This window comes from Calypte anna, chromosome 1 (genome assembly GCF_003957555.1).
Source record: "Calypte anna isolate BGI_N300 chromosome 1, bCalAnn1_v1.p, whole genome shotgun sequence".
Lineage (NCBI taxonomy): Eukaryota > Metazoa > Chordata > Aves > Apodiformes > Trochilidae > Calypte > Calypte anna.
The window spans coordinates 15,617,639-15,640,863 of NC_044244.1; the positions used below are offsets into that span (position 1 = coordinate 15,617,639).

At 42.6% G+C, this 23,225-nt stretch overlaps 1 protein-coding gene across 1 annotated transcript in view; it reads right to left on the bottom strand.

Moving 5' to 3' along the window:
• CELSR1 (cadherin EGF LAG seven-pass G-type receptor 1) overlaps positions 1-23,225 on the bottom strand; it is a 162,355-nt gene that overhangs the window by 135,832 nt on the left and 3,298 nt on the right. The window lies entirely within an intron of this gene.

Below are 23,225 nucleotides of genomic sequence, written 5' to 3' on the forward strand. Positions count from 1 at the left end.
GTCAATTTAGAGGCACATTAGTGCAGCCCCATACGGGCTCTGCATTCCCGCGGGAGGCTTTGCAGCCATGTGGCTGCCCAGTTTCTCCTTTCAGTGAGGATTTGCACCCAACCAGGTCCCAGCAAGCTCATTTTCTTCTCTGATTTCTGACCCGTTACTACTTTCACAGGGAAATAAATTAACAAAGGTTATGTGGTAGACCTAAAACAGCTCGCAGTCTAAATCTGGGGCAGATGCTGGAGTCTAAAATGAGGATTTTGGAGCCTCACCCTATACAAATGGTCTCACTACCCAGAGCTGACACGCAGCCTGCAGCAGGGGTGGACTCAGCACGGGAAGAAATAGGCAGAGAATGGTTTTGCAATTGTATCCATCCCAAAAGCCCGAGCAGCTGGTGCTATTGATCCGGAGGGATGGACAGGCTACACACACACTCAAACAACTGATGTTTGAGCTGATGGCCATAACAATGTGTTGCAAGATTTGTTCACTTTTACTGCAGCAGGGCTCTTCACACATGTAGGTAGGCACACAGGAAAAAAAAAAAAAACGGGTTTCAATATTACACAATAACAATACAGTGTTATACAACAGTTAAAGAAAAGAGGTAAATTTATGTAGGACCTGCCTGAGAAGAATATTCTCTTGCAGGGTTGTCTTTGCCTTGTTGGAGTACAACTACTGTACTGAGCTTTATGTGGAAGCAGCACATATATTATATATAAAAGAGATGTTACAATAAAACCTGTAACAAATAAAGGAGCTGGGGAAACATCTTTGTTTCCAGAAGAATCCACATAAAACCTGCATATCTGTGCCCACGGACTCTCACCAGGATGCGTTGCTGAATAATGAGTAATTCCCCATTGGAAGAGTCAAACTAATACAAGATCTCATTTCATGTTACTGCACTAATTAAAGGTTAAAATATTGGAAGAATACCGAATCTCTCAATAGTTTGACCTCAAAACAGTTGCAGTGATGTATTTGGATAGGGTCACATACAGCCACACAGTAAACACAAAAAAGTAAAAATATAAGGATAGTTATATCCTTGTACTTTGAGACGTCTCAAAGTAACCAATTAACTGATAATACCTGTGGTCTTTCCCATGCTATCATTAGAGAAAAAGAAACTAATCTGCAAGATGTTCAGTCAAGGGATCTAAGGATTTTCTTCTACAAAATATTTATGAATAACTATGCAGTTGGCTAACAAAAATAAGCTTTGTCAGAAAAATTAGATCAGTAAAACTGCATCCGTAAAGGAACTGGCAGCCGATCCCACTCCAAGACATGACACCCATGTGTGTCCACAGCCCCCACACTGAGCAAAAAGGCCCTTTAGTGAGGGACCTCTGGGAGGGGGGAGCAAAATGCTGATGGGGCAGGACTGTCGATGCTGCTCTCTACTGAATTATAAGAGTGACAAATTCCTTTCCCAAAATGCAGCCTCTTGTTCCAGGGCAGCAGAGCTGTGTGAGCATACATTTAACCCTGGGCTATCTATAGCTTCTGTACATAGATGACATTGTGTCTCTGCTACAACAAAGGCTGGTCCTTGTCTAGTTCCCCAGGATAGATGCTGGCCAAGCTGGGAGTAAGCCTGAACAGTGACAAACTTGTGAATCCCTCCACATCGATGGGAGGCACAGGTGCACAAAGTGAGGCACAGCCTCACCAATTTGCTGGAAAAAAGTCAACTCAGAAGGCAACACCTCCCAAGCTAAAGCTGCCAGACACAGGTCAATCAATCTGGAAAAAAGGGGAAAGGCAAAAGAAGCTGAAAGTCATTAATTTTTCTGGCATAGCGTCACTGACCACATTATTTCAACATAACATGCTCATGTTTGGCGACTTGTGTCAGGATATTCTACTCACTGAGCACCAAGCTCCACCAGACACAAGGGTGTGCAGCCCTCCAGCTGGCCCTGCCACGGGCAGTGTATAGCTTTGGTAGATGGGAGCATTTAGGGGAACTTTACAGAAACCCTTCCAGTCCCCACTGCTCTGCCTTGTAACCAGCTTCTTGCAGGCATCACTTTTGATGTCTCCCATCACAAGGCAGAACAATAGTACAAACAGGTTTTCAACATTTTCCACTTCCCTGGAGGGTGACTTTGACCTCCCCAGGAGCTAGCAGTGATGAAACAGTACCTGGTTCTGCTGATACTACCACTTCCTCTGTCTCCAGGGGTTTGGCAACCTAGACAGGTTCCTCTCAAAATGATCTAAAATCCAGACATTGCAGATATTGGAATCAAGGACCAACAATTTCTACAGTGGAGGATGCTTTAAATGACAGTGTGAGAAAGGAGGCTGTCCAGCCTCTCAGCTCCAGTTCAATTAGATAAAGCATGGCTTGGTCACAGTGCACTTTGAAGACCCTCCGTTGCAACTGATGACATCTCAGCATCCTCCTGCCACACAAGAACTTATGGCAGTACAATGTCTGAGATCCCCCAGAACAACCTGGGATGTTCAGAGGTAAATGAGCAACAGTGAGGAGGGAACTGGTAGCCACGGAAATCTGTTTCCCAAGACTTTAGCCACACAAGGAGCCTTGCAGACATCTCCACCACAGCTTTGTGTTACTGGAGAAAAGATGCAGAACCTCACCTGACTCACAGAGTCCAAACCACTGCTCTATCTCAGTGAAGTATCAAACTGTCAGGGCTCAACATCATCAGAGATGTCCAGTTCAGCACTGAAGACACAGCTGCCAGTCATACAGAAGGGTCAGCCAGTATTTGGTTAAAACCAAGTTTTATGATTCAGAAAAGATGGAGGTAGTCCACAAGACTACAAGACCTTTGCAGTGAGTTCCTATTAAATCTGGGAACACTTGAGTCACACTGCTGGAGGGTTTTGGAGAGACACTGATAATTGGTTTTAATATTCCAGACACCAATGTAGGGAAGGTAGCTAGGCTGTAACTCTGGAGCATAGAGCTAGTACTGCTCAGTTTAAACAAAATAGGCTGTCTTTGTGAGCCCTGCCTGAGGTGGTCAGAATCTAACAAAAGACCACTGACAGTCCTTTGGCACAATCTCAAGCAATGTGAAACTTTCCACATGGCTTTTCAGTAACACAGTTCACTTAAAGCTGACCACAGGCAGGAACTTTCCACTAATCCTCATGTTAGTTCTTATGCTGGGTTTAATAATTCCTGCTCAATCATCTGTGACTGAGACACCACAAGTAAGATTCCATTAAAATCTAACCCACTAAAAGTGCAGTCAAAAACAGAGAACTTAAAAATAAATAAATAAAAGCACATGGTCTATCATACTTGCATGCAAGGCAAAGCAGAGATGCTGCCTTTTTCACTGTTACAGTGATTTATAATCCAAAATGGAACCAATACCAAGACCACATGCACTACAAACACAAGAAAAATAGAAAACACTTTTTATGTCCTTTGAACAATATTGTTGAAGATTTTTTGGTTTTCATTTTTTGTCTTTTGTCAAGCCAGTAAATAAAGAGAAATTTAAACTTAATACCTAAAACCAATACTCATCCCATGTTTTAACTTCAAGGCAAACTCTCAGCTCCACTTAGGGTAAAGCTGTTCTCCAATGTGTGGAGACAGAGTCTTCCAGAACCACAAGGCTCCCAAAGCCCTGAAGTCTGTATGCTATAGTGCTCTTACTGCTTTGGTCTTTGTGTTTTGGTTTTTATGGGTTTTTTGTTTTTTTTGTTTTTTAAGCCTACAGAAATCTTCCTGAAAGATTTTGGTTAGTGAAAAAATTCAGTGTGTTCTGATATTAGTGGAAAGAGTTCTTGTAAAAAAATCTGGTGATGTACATGCACCATGGTTTTGATATCACACAAGGACTCAGCAAGGGGTTTAAGAAACCAGACAGCCAACCTGTCCCACTCAAAGCAAAATCCCCAACCAGAAAGGCCAGCATTAATTGTTAAAGGAAAATACAGGGGATTTTCTTAGCGATCAAAGGCAATTCATATAGCAATTAAAGTGTCAGGTTCAGATGTACTCACAATTAATGTGGTTTTAAAGCAGAAGTATCAACAGACAAATAAAAAAACAGCAGTGTGAAATGTTTAGCTTGAGTCAAACTCTTCCCCTAGGCAATAAGAGAATCATGGTGTGCCCACTCCAGGGTGAGAGCCAGCACAGGGGTCTGTTCAGAAGGTAGTATGCACCCAATGGGCTTAAGGTGAGCAGAGACTCTGTTATGGGTTATCTTCTGCCACCCCCTTCTCCTGGTTGTTTCCACAAACAGCAATTACATGGAGATGGGCTCAAATGAAATCAAAAGTCAGATTGGGAAAAACATCTTACTCTTGACAAGAAACCCAGCTGAGGCCCTGGCTACCCTTTATCACCTGCAGTGTGGTTAAGGAAAGCAAATCCTGCTCAGCAAAGCTCTTCTGCCCACGTTTGTGTTGGCAATCTGCAGGCTAAAGGGCTGCCAACAAATACAAATAAAAATGTAAAAATATGTTTACTGCTCCTGGTTCTTTATTCTTCTCTAAAATACATGACTAAGCTTTGCTCTAACATGAGTGGGGAGGCAATATAGCTACTATTTGAGTACTCAAATGGCTATTAATTGTATCCAAAACACCCCAGTTAGAAGAGTGAGCAGAGAAAATAACAAAAAACTAGATGGGGCACCCTACTGCTTTTCAGACAGTAGCCTACGGCCACTATCAGCAGTCAAAAATTTTTGCAGGAAAAACCTAAAGCTCAAAGCATCAGAGAAGTCTGAGGAGTTATCATCTCTCTAATTTACCTATTCCATGTAAATGGTTTGGGCACAAATACACCTATTTACGCTTTCATTTACATGCTTCTGGGTAACTCAAGCACATCTGGAGAAACCATCTTCACCGTACCTTACAAAACCAGGAGCACTCCTTGTAGGATGAAATGACAGACAGCTAGGTGGAGGCATGACAAAGAAATACAAAATCTCAAAAAGAAGGGGAACAACCAACCAATAATCTCTGTTTATCACAATATAAAAACTAAAGATTACCTAGTGAAATGGTCAGGCAACATGTTTAAACAGAAAATTTCTGTAAGTGTGTGCATGTGAATGGTGGGGACTGAAATCAGGCACTGGGGAAAGCAGAAACCTTAGGGATTAAACAAATGGAAATATGAGGGGGCCACGGATTGTGGCATTGATCTGAGAGAAGCCTGTAGCCACAAAAGCCCTTAAACATCTGCCTGCCAGGAGATAGAACAGTGAAAGAAAGAAGAACCAGTCTGTACTTGTCTGGTTTTTCATACTCTTTCCTTAATATTTGTTACTAGGCAGAGCTCGAATGAGGATATTAACTTAGACATCCTTTTGGCCTCATACAATTTAGCAGGTTTGAGAGATGATGCTTATGGCACTAAATTAAACAAGGTACAGCATATAATCACCTGTAGCAGTGTGACACTGGACCTGGTGGAGTTTTGGGCTGGTGCAGTAGCACCCTTCCAAGCTGCCTGGCTTGCAGGGACAGATCCTGGCTGTGCCAGGATAGGAAGGAGCAGAGGGAGCTGTGCTGGCCCAACCAGGCTCTGCCATTTAGCCTTCGGGGCAGGCAAGCATCCCTGCCCGTCTTAATGAGCTTCTGTAAATATTAGCAGGGCAGGTCTTTTCTGACTTTAAATTACTTAAACATGCAAAACAGTGATTAAAATCATCCAGACTATTTTCTGCTATCTGTATGGCAGCTGGGCTCATTGATCTCACTGATCAATAAAAGGCCACTTAGACTAATTAGGGAGGATACCTTAATTACCTATACACTGCGCTGAATCAGGCAGCCCAGCTTAATCCTGGTCCCTCTGTGGCCCTCCTAGTCCTAAAAGGGGCTGTGCCAGGAGATCCTCTTTCTCTGTTTACCTGCATCTCCTGCAGAATCACTGCTCCTGAAACAGAAGGAAGTCAGTGTACTTTTTGACTAACAAATACATCCAAAAAGGGTGTGTTGTACCTCACAGAAATTTTAACCCACTCCCAGAGCAGGATACACCCAAAAAACTTCTCCAGCAAGCACCAGCTTTTCCCAGAGGCTGGTTTTGTGCATGTTATATTCAAGACAACATTTTCATGAGGGGTCTGTTCCCGTCTGCCAAGAGCAGCGTGAGGCAGCCCTGGGCTCCTTCCCGCCACGCAGGCCCCAGGCCCCATGGCAGCGGCTCTGCACCCCCCAGAGCTCCCACCCACAGATCCAACCAGGTTCTCCTCCCAGGGTTTCACAGCTGGGGCTGCCTTCCAGTTCACCTCTTAAGGAGGGTTTTTTCATGCAGGAGAAAAGTGTCCGTGACTGGATTTCTTCTGAAAGATCCCAGGATGAGGGAGCAGGGTAATCCTGGCATCCATCTGGCCATGCTCCCTCTGTCTGCTCCATGTCCCTTAAGATGAACTTTATGCCTATGACTTAATGCCACAAGAGAAGTGGAGATACCAATGTGCAGTTAAACATCTTTAACACAAGGATGCCCAAGAGGAGAGTCAGAGGGAGCATGATTTCAAATCAAATCACAGCTCATGAGACATGAAAGCAGCTTTCTTCGTTGCACTACCCAAGTCTTGCTTCAGGAAAGTGACTGCCACACTCTCTAAACCAAGCCAAAAAATAATTACAGGCCTCTTAGCCCAGAGCTACCTATTGTGCAAAGTCCTCCATACACATTCCCACAGAAGCGAGTGGCTTGAATTTTGGTGACCTTTGGTGACGATGGCAAAAAGGTAACACCACATGCAAGGACACAAGTTTAGTCTCATCAGCTGCCTCACAGTAACATGAGTGTCCCTGCCTGAAGCCCCTGGATGATTAGATACCAGCTAAGCACGGTCACCTTTTGCTCTGACTGTGGCTGACATGGGCATTACGTGTCTTCTCCATCTCTGGAGAGTGGCAAACCAATGGGTGACAGTTATTTCAGGACCATGATGGCACACTTCCCAACTCTGAGCATTTTTATACAAACACAAACCATTTCATGAGCCCAGTTCTGATGAATCACCCTGTTTAATTTGATTCCTCTCCTCTGCTTCTCACCAAGCACAAGCCAGTACAGGCCAAATCCTACCCAGTTGAGACTGTCTCTTGAAAGCAGTTACAGGGAGCTGCTTCTCAGGTTGTAAGGCCTCTGGATGAATCCTGCACACGTAGTTTGCCTCCATCCATTTTTTTCCACATCTTCTGTCTTTTCTAAAAAGACCGATTTCCAGCCCCATGGCTGAGAAGACAAAGTGAGGGCAAAGATAAAAAGGGAACAAGTATGGACAAGGCTCGAAAGAGCTCTAGATAAGATGATGCCTGAAATCCCAGCAGCCTCACTGGAGCCACCTCTCTCTTCCCTCCTCTAGCAACGTGCCCACTGCCTCTGCAAAGACAGAAACCTTTTCTTTTGGTAGTGAAGCGTTATGAGTACAGGCCTCTGAAGCCAGCGAGGTTTCCAAAAGTGTGAGAGAGGCCAGAGACCAGCCTCTTCTGTTCCTCCTCTTTGTTTGGATCAGGAATTTGCAATCCAAATCCTAGCCACACCAGAGCAGACAATAAGCCCAGCCACTGTAAGAAGCATCTCAAAGAGTTCATGAAGCTGCTTGCCAAGGAGCTGTTGTGAGACAAGGTGAACAGACCTTGAAAAAACTCTATGTATATGACATCATTAAGATACCAAATAAAAAACCTGTCCTGCAGTGTAAAGGAATGCGATAGCTACCAACTAATCCCCTATAGCTGCAAAGAGTTCTTGAAATATTAACAGGGTTATCAGCATTCACTTATCAGTTACAGTAGTGCCAAGATAGTCCATGGGACTGAATGAGAGCTCATAAATATATACACTTTCTAAATTCAAATTCCTTATCACCAGAGAATTTTTTAACCTTTTTAAACAAAAAATTGTTAATTTTTAAAATTAAAAACTCCAGAAAGGCAGCAATCTACAGGGAATGAAGAACTAAGATTACTCAGTTGTTTATTTTCATATTTCACTATAGGAGATTAATAAATATTTAAAAACACCTGCCTTGGAGACAATAAATATAAATGACAAATATATAAATATAAATGAACATCTATTTTGTAATTATTATTCATTTATTGATCATTATTCATTTATCTTGTAATAAATGAACACAGTTTGTGTGTCTCCAAGGCAGGTGTTTTTAAATATTTATTAATCTCCTATAGTTTTGATGTTAGCAATACAACTGCACTTTTCGTCACAGAATCTGTAGCAGGTTCAAGCTGTAGGAGTGTCAGAACTTCCTACAAATGAAAGCTGGGAGTTTTGTACCCACAGAAGTACAAGGAGAGTGCTGACATACTTGCCTACATGGAGTAGGTGTTGATTTATTGTGCAAAGAGCACAATATTCTCCCCTTAGTTTTGAGTCAATGTGGTCACACAGGCCTAAGTGAGAGATAACATTCTCATACGTTAAAAGGACTTTTCTAGAGACTCTACTTTTCCCAAAGGAAAAAAAAGCAAGCATGGCCAGATAAATATATAATTTGCTCCAAGAAGGAACAGCAGAGAACCCAGCAAGCCATGGGTAGAGTGTAAGTCTACCAAATAACTGCCTGCTCCTTTACACCATCCCTGGTACTTGTCCAACTGTGTGCTGAGCAGATCTAGCACAAAGCAATAAAAATCCTATTCAAAAAAAGCCAATGAAAATTTGTATTTTTTTTTCCCAGATTTTGCTTGTGAATGCATGACAGCCCTAAGCCAATACAAGAGCTGGCTACTACAGTCCCTTTTCTTTGCCCCGGCACTCATCTCATACTCATCTCATACTGCATTGAACCATTTTCTCACACCAAGTTCAGTTACATTTGGTTATTTTTATTGGTTGTTTGGCATTTCATCAGCTTTCATCCTTCCTTGGACTGTTGCTGATACTCAATTGATTAACCAAGCTGCTTCGTCACAGTAAGTCAGAAATCCCTGGTGGTAGTTACATTTACTTTTTTTTTTTTTTTTCAATGGCAAGTTGGTTTTTCAGCAACTTGGTACATGGAAAGAGCCCAGCACAAGGTCATACAGGTGCTGGGAAAGGTAGGACTATGATAGCCAGAAGCAAGGTTGGCTCAGATTTGCTGCAACTTGCCGCCTGTCACATTTGTGAATAACTTCCAGCCCCATTCATTTATCTGTTGAACCACGCTGCCTTGTGGATGTTTTATCTTCTTTTGATACCAAGTTTAGGATAAGATAGCAATGCTGTTATCAACACACAACTTACACAAGCTCAGACAGTTCAAAGGGCTAATGTATTTTCAATTTGTTAGTATGTGTGTTTAATTTCTGCAAAAAGAGAATGGGAAAGAGTTTTCTCATCAACAAGTTCATTTTTTTTTATTTAAGGAAGCTTCTCAAGGAAGTGTGTTGTACATACATAATAATACTCATGAACTGCCAAGTGTTCATTAATATATCAAGCTTCAGCTTAACCCCAGTTAACACTTCTTTGGACCCAGAAATTTTTGTTCCAGAAATCTGCTTCCCTAAAGGTTTCAAACTGCCTTCTAACACCCCACCTAGATTTTTTCAGAGTTGGTTCACTTACAGATTTTTTCCTTTAAACTACTCTACTCTTAACTTCGTTTTCCATGAGTACTTCAGAGAAGTAGGTAGCAAGCATAATCCTCTTTGGTTTTCATCTTGCAATGTGAAAGATACAATCCTTTACCACATATGACAACTCAAGTGAAACAAATTCTCTGTTCTCCAATGTCTCCTCTTTACAATAGAAATTATTTTTTCTTGGCTAAAAATTATCAGAATAATACAAACGAGGTATCAGCAGTGCCTTCTACAACAGCATGTAATGCCTCACTTTCTTTAATAAAGTTGTCCCACTTCACAAGCCACTGAGGTGGAAGCCCCATGAACCAACTCACGGTTCAGCTGGGCTGCTGCTTTCATCGTTCTGAAACAACTCAAACATACAGACAGTTGGACAAGAAAGGTAAGTCACCCGACTCTTGTAATTTCAGAAAATGGAATAATTTTCCATTCTAGCATCTGATAAGCACTTTATTACTACCTAAGCAGGTGGAGGCTCTGTCTCCAAAGAAAGGTCAGCATGGTCCTGGCACATCACACCCAAGTAACAAAATACTGCTTTCCTCGAGGAAGCAGCAGCACTGCTGCTGAACAAGTGGCAACATAAGATCCAACTGAAGAAAAAGCAAGAGGTGATGAAATGTTGTCACATGGAGGCTAACCTGTTCCAAGTGATTTCATGACTCATAAATTATCGTAGAGAAAAGTAAATGCTACAAAATGCCTAAGAAGAGAAATGGAAGAGAAATTAATTAAGATGTCTAATAAGGAACAGAAGCAGTGGTAGTTTATTAGTTTGGGAGTATTAAATCCTGTGCTCTCCAAAAAGTGATTAAATTACACTGAAACTCTAATATATCAGCATTTCATTGCTAGAGGTCCAGTTCTCAGCTGCATGCATGGGTCCCCACTCCAGGACTTGAGCATCTCTGCAATGTGCCTACATCCACTGGCCTCTCCCACTATACCATAAGGACAGAGGGGGTGTTCAGCAGCAAAAAACCCCATCCCCAGGACAGACCGCTAGCAAGTTACTTGCTCATTGAAAGGAGTGGGACACAGGGAGGGATGACACTGCTCAGAAAACCAGTCAGAGCCCTGCTTTTAATAATCGCTGTACCGTAAAAGGGAATAATACTGCAAAGAGGAAAAAGAACTGGAAATGTGAATGCAGACACACGGCTGTAAAATCATCAAGCTGAGCTCTCTGCTGAGTACATGGAGGGATTCAGTGACCCTGAGGGAGCCTTACCTGCTGAATGAGCCAAGAATACGCCTTGCAGGGTATTAGGCAATGTCATGTAATTTGACTACTGTAGTGAGCACAAAGGCTCTACAGTGCAAAGAATAACACTGCAAATTTCACAGCTGCTGAAATCTCAGCCTGATTTCTTTAAAATTCAATTCTAGCACAGGAATAAAATTTAATTACTCTCTTCTTATCATTAATAATTTATATGAGTTCACTTAAATACCTGAAAATGCCTGAAAAATATCCCAAATTTACGCAGCACTAATCCAGTAAAATGCCATCCTGTGTGATCACTATGGCACATGTACAGTGTGACTACAGTTGTTTACCCCATGGGATGCCTTCCAGTCTGAGAAAACTTTCAAATTGGCCAAAGTTGTTACTTTTCTTTCCCTTCAGGCCATGAAAAGAGAAAATGGATCTTTTGACAAAGTCTGATCAAGCAGATGCAGAGCTCTGCATCTCAGAGTCACTGAGTGACTCAGGGAGTCACTGTCACCACTTAAAAGCAGGTAAAAAGGCCTTTCCTGGAGGACTTTTCCCCAGAAAAAAAAAAAAAAAGACAGATGCTCAACTGCCACCAATGGTATGAAGGATCTGGGTAATTTTATCTGATCATCTCAGCAGCACCCCTCCCTCAGCACTGCCTGATGCATGCTGGCTGAGCCAAGGAGTGAATCAGTCATCTCAGCTTAAGAAATATCCAATCATTTAGCAAGGAATGTATTTCAAAAGCAGATTGAACAAAAGTTCATAAAACTCATTCATGCAAAACAAACAATTTTACTGCATAGGATACAAAAAAACCCAAAACAAACCTATTCTCTCAATTCTTACCTGAGTTTGTTGCCATTAATCAGTCATCTCTATCAATTCTGTTGGTAGTAAATAGGAATGTTGTAGTTTAAAGACTCTTAGCAGTAAATAAAGTCCCAGACGCTGCTGAGTGTACCAGACAGTAAAGGCAACTGCAACTTGTCACAAAAGACAAGAAAACTCCCCAACCCACCATTTTACCCAAACTGGGCCAAAATCCCAGTTCATGGATACCGGTGTTGCTCCCATGGACTGCAAAGACCAAAAAAAAAAAAAAGCACCACCACTCCCCACAGCCATCTGGGCAGAAAACCTCTGTGGGACCCACCACCACCTCATGCCATGGGCTCTGAAACCCTGTGCAAGGACAGAGTCAAAGGACTGTGACTGCAAAACTTCTGGATGCTGCATCTGACAGCCAGCACCACTGAGGTTCCAAACACAAAATGGACACTGGAAATACAAGGGCTGCACCAGTTCAGTGGGAGCATCTCACGGGGCATCCCTGGAAGGGACAGACTCTGCCCCTCATCTTTAGCCAACACATCCATCTAATAGCAAGTAACAGCACAGTGGTCAGAAGAGGGCAAGGAGTGGATGAGAAACCTGCCCTGTCTCCCCAAAGGCAAGAAGGGAGGCAGTGAAAATGGATGCTGCCACACCATCAGCAACTGCCAGCTGGCTCCCAGTGCCTGCCAGACAAACCACTGGCTGGGCCCTGGGCAGTCTCCAGCACCACCGTCTGTGCCTGGCCACCTCACAGGGCTGTCTGTCCGCTGATGTCTGGAGGTTATCCTAATCTTTCAGAGCAGGTATTACAAAAGCATCCCCCGCAAGGTCTCTGCTGTGCACAGCCCTGTACAAACTTGCAGCAGGCGAGCTCCACAGATGCAAACAGACCAAATGAATGAGAAGAGAGAAGACAAGCGTGAAGGAAAGAGAACACCAACATGTTTTGCTCAGCATCCACCACATCCTAAAGTGTACCCAGGGTCCCTACTCTGCACAACCACTGCAAACAAACAGTGCCTTCTATCAGGAGCCTGGCCAATAAACTCGAGTGTTAGACTGCCAAACTCAATACAAAATAACATTGGGTAGCTTGGTATACAGGACCTAAAAGTTTACCTGTGTTGCCTTACATTAAAAAAAAAATGACAGAAATTTGCCCACATTGCTTTAGCTCTGTTGTGGTTTAACCCCAGCCAGCAACTAAACCCCAGCCAGCTGCTCAACTTACTCCTCCCTGGTGAGATGGGGGAGAGAATCAGAAGAAAACTTGTGGGTTGAGATAAAAACAGTTTAACAGGTAAAGCAAAAGCCATGCATGCAAACAAAGCAAGATGAAGAATTCATTCACTTCTCAGAGACAGGCACATGTTTAGGTACCTCCAGAAAAACAAGGCTCCATCATGTGTAATGGTTACTTGGGAAGACAAATGTCATGACTCTGAATGTTCTCCCATTCTTTCTTCCTCCCCCAGCTTTATACACTGAGCATGATGCCATATGGTATGGAATGCCCTTCTGGTCAGCTGCCCCAGCTGTGTTCCCTCTCAACTTCTTGTGGAGCCCCAGCACACTCACTGGTGTGGTGTGTGAGAAGCAGATACTGTGTAAGCACTGCTCAGCAATAACAACATCATCAACACCGGTTCCAGAACAAATCCAAAATATAATAGCTACTAGGAAGAAAACTAACTCTATCCTAGCCAAAACCAGCATAAGCTCATAACGAATCCTTTTGCAAACAAGCCTGCAAAACCGACCAGAAGGCACTAGTAGGTTTCATGATCTTGAGAAACTGAAGTTAAGATGGGATTTTACTAGCAGGCAATTATCTGCCAGATGGAGAGCCCAACATGCAGAGCACACATTGCTGAATTACACTGTGTCAATAATAATACACCCTGTGAGAAGGGAAACTGAGTCAACCAATGGGACAGTTCAACCCAATCACTGCTGCCAAAAGACCTTTACTGTATGTGAGGACAATGTTGGCTAGTTATAGCATCAACAAGCACATTGCTGGAAAAGCCACAGGATCCAAGTGACGAGCAGCAACATGTTGATAATTACTAGCAAGTCTATCATCATGGCAAACCTGCACACCCCCCCCCCCCCCCCCCCCCCCCCACCCCCAACTGTGAGAAAGAGGATTAAACAGCAGGCAAAGGTGGGCTGAACTCTGGATATTGAGCAGTGTAATTTAAGTCTGAGCCTGTATATCCTTCCATAACTGATCCTTTAGCCCATCTGGGGACCTTCCCACATAAAAGCTAAACACCTTTACAATCAGCTAAGGCTAGAAAACAAACAAATCTGTTCTGATCAATAGGAAAGTACTCCCTGGAAAGTTCCCAGGTGGGAAGAGCTGAGTCTCTGGCTACAGCTAGAACCAACCCAGTTCATGATCCAGCTTTTATTATGGCCTAAACAAATGCAGCAGCTGAGGGTAAAAGCAGACAGCCCACACACCTGTTAAACTGAACCAGAGGTGCCCACATACATAAACCTGAGCCAGAAAGCCTCCTCTTTGGTGCCCTGCAAGTGTGAGCATGACCCTGTAGCTGATGGCACTTACCTAAGAGATGGGAAACATGAGTCTCACAGTGGCTTCTGTACCTTATTCAGCTTCTCTTTAATGTATAGCTCAGTAAGAGCTCTGAGATCAAGGGCTGGAGCCCAGCCCATCTTTGCCCTCACTAAGTGTCCTGATTGCTATGCTGAGTGAAGTGCCCAAGCTGTATCAGGATGGTATTTCAAGTACTCCCACTTTATAGGACACTTAACTGCCTAAAACAGGATACTGCTGCAGAGAATAGGCACCTAGAAGTGAGGAGCTGTGGCATTTGATGGTTAGACTTGAGTCTCCTAAGCTGTGAAAAGAGCCAAACACATCTTTCTTGCCATGCTGAGATGTGCCTGCAGTGCCATCAACCATACACTGCACTAGCATGGCACATCTTTTACATGACTTAAATTAAATTCAGGCAGCTAAGTAAATAAGAAAATTTAAAGAAATTAAAATCAGAGCTTGGATGTTAAAGGGTATTCTTTAGAATCAGACCCAGAATAAACATTGCTCAAGCACACAAGTAAATGAGAGGGTAGGCTGCTTCCTGCAAAGTCTAGAAGTGCTACAACAAAAATTTATTCCAATAAACTCAACTACTCAACACTAGTTTAGAATAGGGTCAAGGAGTTCAAGTCTGGAGCTGGTGAAAGAAAAGAGCAAACCAAACAAATACAGCAACTCTTTGTACCCATGATGCATGCTCTGGTGTGGCATGGTAGCCACTCAGCTTGAGTAAATTTGCTTGCAAACCTAACAGTCTATTGGTATTTCACAGTAAAGACTGTGAAACTCAAATCTGGTAATACAGCTCCTGATATGTCCCAGATGCTTTAGCTTCTCCTTGAAACTAGGTCTAGCCCAACCTCCACAGCAGGCAGGAGATGCCATGTTGACAACAGTTAACATTAGCTTCTCCTTCTCCCTTCTTCAAAAGGCACTGAAGTATTTTGACCAGATGCATAATTTCCAAAAGTGCTGGAGACCTGACAGAATGTAGCATCTATCACCCGTTCAGCAATGGTGTTGAAAACAGATTACTTGCCTTTGCATTTGAGAAACATAACATGTCTACGTATATTATGTGGTCCCCTGAGGATTTATTACAGCTTTACCTTTTCATTTATTTGCTTTTTTGTGTGTGTGTGTGTGCTTGTCAAGTGTAAATACTGGAATAAATATGAAGGCGGTTACAGCTTAGAAGCATTAACAACTTGTCGAAACAAAGTCCAAACCTTTTCCTTTCTCTCCAGCAAATCCTACTTTTCTGTCCAACTGTGCTTTTTTTCAAGTGCAAAGATCATCTTTCTGAAGCATTTTAAAATTTTATTTCTTTGTTGAATGCCAAATCCCCATAAAAGCATACTTTTCCCCTTCATTCACTCAAACGCTTGACAGTACTTAAAGTGTCTGCTAACATTATTCATGGCAAAACATCTTCCTGTTTGCAAATTATAGCCTTTCCATTCCTTTCCATCTAGTCTGCTAAGCCTGTTACTACAGGTAGTTTGCTGCAGCAGAAATAAGTAGAATCATCACTGCAAAAGAAAACAAACCTTTCCATCCTGGTGTACACATTCAGGGTTGGTTCATCCCACCAAACTTTAGCCACCTAGTAACAAGGCAATTAGCCCAAGTCAGTCATTTATTCTTCCTCTTTATTCAGTTTGTTGAGATGGGCATTTCCAGCCAGCAGCTCTCCTGCCTATCAACAACTCGTGGCTGCAATATACATGAGTAAACTGATTTCTTGGGCAGACCGTGGCAGGTGATACACATTTGACCAAAATAGCCAACTTATCCCTTTGATTACACAATACAACAAAATCAACACTGCAATGAAATCTCAACCAAAATACATGCACACAGGTCTTGCAAAAAAAAAGGCATTAAGTAAATCCTCATAAACAAACAAGAGATCGCTCAATGGCAGATTTCAAAATTTTCTATGAAGATTACATCCTGCCCCTTTTGGAAAGTTGTGTTACATCTAAAAATAGCTCAGTGTTTTTCAACACTGGTAAAAGATCTGCATGTGGGGGGGTGGAATAACAAAACCATCACTTGTCACAGAAACACAAAGTGGAAAAATTGAATTTAATCAGGTCCCGGATATTCTTTATTTCAAGTTGGACAACCACTGTGAACAAGGCTTTGAAGAGCCAAGTCCCTCATCAACCTGTTCTGTGCTTTGATTTATTCAATCTTTGGGCCAAATAGTCTTTAAAAAAGGAACAGATAACAAAATACCCTATCATTCATAAGAGACAGCACTGCCATACTTGTCTCTTAAGTGGCAAACTAGATGTCAGAGTACTTGGAGTACTGGCTTAAAAAAAAAAAAAAAGAGCCATCAGATCTGACCAGAATACCTTAAACCTTTCTGCCTTCCTACATTTCCTAGAGACTCTCCATAGGTATTTTTGAAAACACAAGTCAGTATGCCAAAAGAAGCAAAGAGAAACTGTAGTCCAAATCCCATAAATTGGGCAACACTGAGAAACAGGTAAGTGTATTGTTATCTCAAGGACTCAAACATAGCGAGTCTGTCACACCAACTCATTCTCAAAATTCTGAGGGCTTACAAAAAGGAGAAGGGACGGAGAGTGCAGATCTTGTGTCTGACATTTGATCCTCCCCTTACTCATCTTCCATGCATGAGCATTACAGCTAGAGTTGCCCAAGCTGCTAAATATTGAAAAGGTATTTGTAGCATGTAGGTTTAGAAGAGCTTCCTGCTTCATGTTTGCTTGCTTCCAGCCCCCACAGTAATTCTGTTCCAAACTTTTAGAGCAGCCACGTTCCTACAGTTTTTGTACCGGTCTCACCGGATCCATGAGGGTCTCAAGTGACCCAGTGAAATCAGAAGCCAAAGCTGCGCTAGGGTGCAGTCATTGCTGTCTGTACCCAAAATAACCAGATGAAAGCAAGCTCAGCTACAGTGCACAGCAGCTAACACATTTGGCTAAATTTTAAACTATGTCATTAGTGTTGTGTGCTGTCACATGCCTTTGATACCCCTGAACCCCAAGCACCCAGCCAGCCAGAATGCTTGAGAGAATGTATTAGCTACAGGGGTGTCTGGCAGACCTGCAACACACCTTGAGGAGAAGGCAGGACACCATGCGTGAGTCTTCCCAACCACTCCCTGAAGATGTTGAAAGACAACAGGGCCATGACTGGACCGGTGGAAATGTGAGGAAGCTTGGGTTCCCATCCAAACTTCTGGTAAAGGTCCCACCAGTAAGAGCCCTAACAGAAGAGTGGTGAGCACACTACCTGTCTTCATCTAATGTCGTACTTTACAACCCAGCATTACTTTCCTCCATCATGGAATGTCTGAGAAAATCCATCCAGCTCAAAAATAGGAATCAACAATGAAAAGGGAGTTTCAAGATACTAAATACATACACTGGAGGAAAAGGACCATTCAATAACCAAATGTAAAATTATACACTTTTATCAGCAGCCAGCCACTTCCTCAGGTAACACTTGGGATGCTGGAGACAATGAAATATAAAATCATACATCACCTTCTTTCCCTACCACTACCTCTACTGCAGATTTACTACCATCCTAACACCCAAACCTAGAAAACTGTTCCTATATTCTAAACAAAGGGTTCTTTTCTCATTACGTTTTCCAACAACTCAATGTTTATTCTTATCTGGGAGCCTGCAGCAGGCTTTGCAACCCCAGCCTAGACCAATTCTGAACCACAGGAAATGTGTGACCAGAACAGAACATGATTCTTCCCAACCTGTAAGTCCAAGTCAGAAAGAAGAGACTTCAGTGACTTCTAAGAGGGAGGGAAATTGCAACAAGGGAATACACCAAGGAAACCTATTCATTAATACACCCTGGAGCTTAAAAAGTAATAAAAAATGTAAAACAATTACTAATCCAATTAAAAAATGGTTATTATAAATATGTCCCCATTAGCAAATAATTTTAAATAGGGGGGAAAAGTTTTCCAGGTGATCCCACCATAATATTGCTCTAAATTTAATTTCTATCCCTTGGGACTTGATTATCAAGTAAAGCTTAGTAAAGTGAGAGATCTTTCTCACATCTTCAGTCTTACTCTTCTATCACTTTATCCTTGCTATCCTGAAGTCTCCCTCGTTCCCACAAATCACTGAGAAAAGCACCAACAGGCAATAAAAATACAAGGTTTTCAGTACATTGAGTGAAGTGTGTACACAACCAGCCAAAATGCCCTGCAACCTCAAAAAGCCATTTCTCATACCTTCTCAATAAAGAGGGGTCAAACCTTTGTATGCTTCAACCACCAAGACATATTAAAAGTAAAAATACCTTTTTTAAAACTGTAACAAAAAATGGGAATATACAGCCTGCACTGCACAAAGTGTAGTGATTTAGTGATGGCTACACTGCAAAGGAGCATTTTTCTGAAAGATATCAACTGACAAAATCACTTTTATCTGAAATAAAATATCTCATTTTTTAAACTGTGTCATAGTAAACATTTCTCTTTTTTATTTGGAGGGATCATAATTTCATCAAAGAAATTGCTTATTTACAGTAGCTTGAGCTGCAGATAACTCCCTGTTTTATTCACAGGCAGAAGAGATCTTTTATCTCAGTAAAAAGTTATTTTGTCAGTCCCCCTTTCACTAAATATTTTCCTTCTGTAGACATAGACATTTTCCTGTCTTTTGAAACAAAAATACACCACACCTACAAAATCCAGGGATGAAGTGGAAGGAAGCACACAGGAAGGCAGCAAGGCAGTCACAGCTTTTTAATCGGGCGGAGCAGATCACACTGTGAAAGAGAAAGTTGAATTCCTGCAGGCTGGAGGGACATACATTTACAATGTTTTCACCTACAGAATAAAATAGCATATAGAACCTATATAGCCAGAATAAAGGATTTAGGTAGCTGCATCACATCCAGAAGCTACCCTAAAATAAAATGAGGAGCACAACTCTTGGTTTGCTGTTCTTTGGAAAATAAACATAAGTGTTCAAAACCAATGCTACTATTATTGTGCATCCTTCACCTTAGCCCCACTTAATACATCAAGAAATGAGCTCCCAGTATCACACCGTCTTTCTAAACGAGTTCCTTCATTGCTGCCTCCCTGGGCTTTGCAGCCTTTGAGCCACTGCTTTCCCTTCGCCCACCTCAGTGCAGGGCTCACAGGCCAAGTCCAAGTGCTCAAGGCTCCTGGGGACACCACCCTGCAAATGCCCCGCAGCCATAAGACACACCAACACACCTCCTCCCACCTGGAGGGAGGCGGGGAGAGAGATGCCTCTGCCTGTCCATATCCATACCTCCTATTTTATAATCCACAGGACTCCCACCACAGCCACTTGCAGGAACGTGTTTCCCTGGGAGGTGGCACATGAGGCTGTTCAGGTGCTAACTGCCCCTCACTGACTCTGAAAGCAACTCCTCACAGAAAGCCAGAGGCATCAACACTAAAAGAACCAGTCGCCCTGCAGACATGATGCCCCAAAACTCACAAGCCCCAGCAGCCCCATCCTCCCCATTCCCCAAAGACAGGGACAAGAGGCTCGGGCACCCTTTACACCGAGCAGTCGCCCTGCATCTGTCCTGCACACCCAAAGGAGCCTCCATGATTACAGGGAGGCCTTTCCTCATGAGCTGCTTTGTTTTTTATTCTCAGATCTTCCTCACACACACAACCCCCAAATGCCTTGTTTCCCAGGCACAATTGTGCCCTTAGCTTTACCAGAAGGGCTAAACCAAAGCACTACATCTTCTGCTACATTTGAGATGGAGATTCAGGATCGTTAGCATAATGACTTTTAAATTATAATAATAATGAAGATCTTTTAACAAGCTTTGATTAAAAACCCCAAGTTTATTGCAGCACAAACGAGCTCTATCTTAATTTGTATTTGCTGATAGTCAATACCCTCACTGAATGCCACTGGAGATTAAACGCCAAAGAAATGTAAAAGGAGATACTTAAGCTTGCCAACTCTCAAAAATGCTTGGGTGTTTATCCCTCACTGCGGAAACCAGCTCTCCTAAGGAGCATTACCCTCCCAAAAATCTGTGTTATACCATGATATTTTACATTTATCTGGACTACTTAAAAGCTCAGAGGAGTTTATGCACACATCTGTTGTATCCCAGGGAGGTGTCGCTGATGTTAAGTGGGACTCCATGTGGCAGCACAGCTAAGCAGGTGCCAGAAGTGAATGCACGTGATACCCCAAGCTGTACAACATTTGCGCCAAAGATGAGGCACCAGCCTTTCCCCTGAACACCGCAGCACCCCCAGTATGTTTCACGTGAGCAAATGCAATGTGATTTGAGCAACATTTAATCCATTTTTTAATCAAATAAATCCTAATTTGACATTAATGTCAACATTACTGAGGACAAAAAAATGGTTTTAATGATCCTGTCAATTTAAGCCATATATTTATTAGTAACACTAAGAATCACAGACTAATCGCCTCGTGATCACCTGTTTCAGAAGCTCACAGTAAAATTGTGTCCCCCTGGAAAACACACGCAGGATTTCAGCAGGGTCCAGATTTCACCCCAGTTGTTAAAACAAAATAAACCTGTAGCAGCACAATATGCAGGTATGTGAATGTAAGGTCAAACTCTGCCTTTCTATGGGAAAGCCTTGAAGATACAACGAGGAAAAAAAAAAAAGGAGAATGGATCTTTAAGGGAACTCTGGAGCACCCCTGCATTATTTCATCCAAAAGGGGTCCGGTTTGTCACCAGAACGTGTTGCCCATGTGACAGACTTGGGCAGGCCCAGAAAGATTCACTTCAAAGGAGACAGACTTCAAAAGCTCCCTCCCGACCAAAGCAAATGCTAATATCCACACCACCACATTCCTCCCTCCCCGCCTGGGTGGGTTCCTGCCGGCTGCGGGGCACAGCGCGGCAGCTCCCGCGCTGCACGGCCCGGCAGAGCCGCGCAGCGCCGAGCCCGCCCAGGGCTGCCCACCGACCCACCTGCCTTCTGATCATGTTTACACTGTTAAAAGAGTAAGTTTTGAACGCCAAGTGTGCCGTTCCAGGATTACAGAACTCCATTACATCCATAGGCTTGCTTTCATGATTCGTAAGGTTCTGTGTGTGCAGAAGGCCAAAATGTGCTGTGCAAAATGGAATAACATCCTGTCAAATGAAAGAAGCTGGGTTTAGCCCAGTATCCAAGTTTCAAAATAATTCAATTGAGAAGCGTGGCTCCTCACTAGCAGCATCACATGCACTCACAGGCTTTGGCAGCATGACACATCACTCGGTGAAAATTAGATTTTATAGCAGCAGTGTTACTTCCGACTCGCACCCAGATCAAATTCCCCAAGTTCATAAAGACTCAAATCATTCCTGACCTGAAGCACAACTGTGAGTAGGCCAGGACTTGTGTTTATCTGGGCTGAGAGACTAAATGGCTACACCATGAGACACGTTTTACAGTTAACTGGCAGTCATTTTAGCAGATGATTTGCAGGTATTTTGCAACACTTAGAGATAACCCTGTGGAGTACTTCTCTGAGCTTCTCTCTGTCTTTTTTGAAAAGACTGTATCAAATAAACCAGAGAAAGAAGGTGAGAATCTCCTGGGCTACTCATACACTGCCAAACTCTGCCCACCCTTCCCATTTCCAACCACTGACCTTCTCCAAATAAACATCAAATGGAGTTCAGTGCTGCTCAAAATTATTTTAAAATCCTACCCATAAAAAGCCTGAATAACTCCAATATCTCAAGAAATTATTCAAACAGGCAGTTTTGAGCAACATCTCAAGAGTTTTGAAGTTCACATCTTCACCAAACGTGAAAACGATGCTGGAATGATTACACTCCTGTTGCTTAAGAAATCAGGGTTCTTCATTCCTACCTGAGATTTCATGAACTTAAAGGTTGTAAATCATTAGATTGAGAAAGAAATAGTTAATGTTGCATATTTTTCTGTTCTGAACACACTCTTCATCTAGTCTAACCAAATAACTTTTCCAAACTTGGTGCTCCAAGATGAGTTCTTATCTTCGGCTACCAGATAAAGAGCTACTGGTTCAGACAGACAGTGACCATGCAATCACGGGCACCTTAATCCAAATTTGTCTTTAAGGTCACAAGCCAACTGTTTTTCTGCAAGTCCTCACAGGACATAGAGCTACCTTATGACATTAGCTACCCTCCAGCATTTGGAAGTACCAGGAATGGCCTGTCAGGTGACACACTACAGTAAATGCAGTCAGCTCAGTTAATACACTTTATTTTCCTGAAGCAAAGGACCTCAAAGCTTGCAAACACAAGGAGAGCACAGCTTGCTCCCCTGAGCCCTGCTGCACACCACTGCTACTGACAGTAAAACACGCACCGCCAGGATTATGCCACAGTTTGATTATTATATTTTTAATACAACCATCCGAAGAAAACATCTCCCAAAGTGACATTTTATGTACCTAGTACTTTCAGGTATTTTTTTGTAAAAAGAATACAAATATAGTTTACCGTTGCAGAGAGAGGTGGTGAGGAATGTATCTGGTTAAACCTTTGAAAGTCAACAAAAGTACGGGATCAGGTCCACAGTAAACTTTATAGAGTGGCACCCGCAGAGGAAATCACTCATTACATGATTGATGCCACAATTGGAAGCATAAAAAGTAATTCCATGATAAACAAGCAACAGAGCAGAAAAAGAATGATAACCAAAAGAGCATGTATGTGTTCACATGGAAGTATATATTGGATAATATCAGTCTTCACACACACAGAGGCACAAATTCTACAAGGAAGCTAATTGTAAACTACTACTCCTTCTCCTCCCCATCTCCCTCAACAGAACTGATCTGGGGCCTGCACTTGGCAACTCCAGTGCAATTTGCAGTGTTGCACAGCTTATTACACAGCCATAACTCATTGCATTTAGAGCTGCCATTTCCCACAGGAACACACAACAGCAATGCAGACCTGTGCAGCTCCACCAGTGTCACATTCACCCATCCACAAACTGGTCAGAAGTCTAACAATCTACCAGCCAAATCTCCTGGT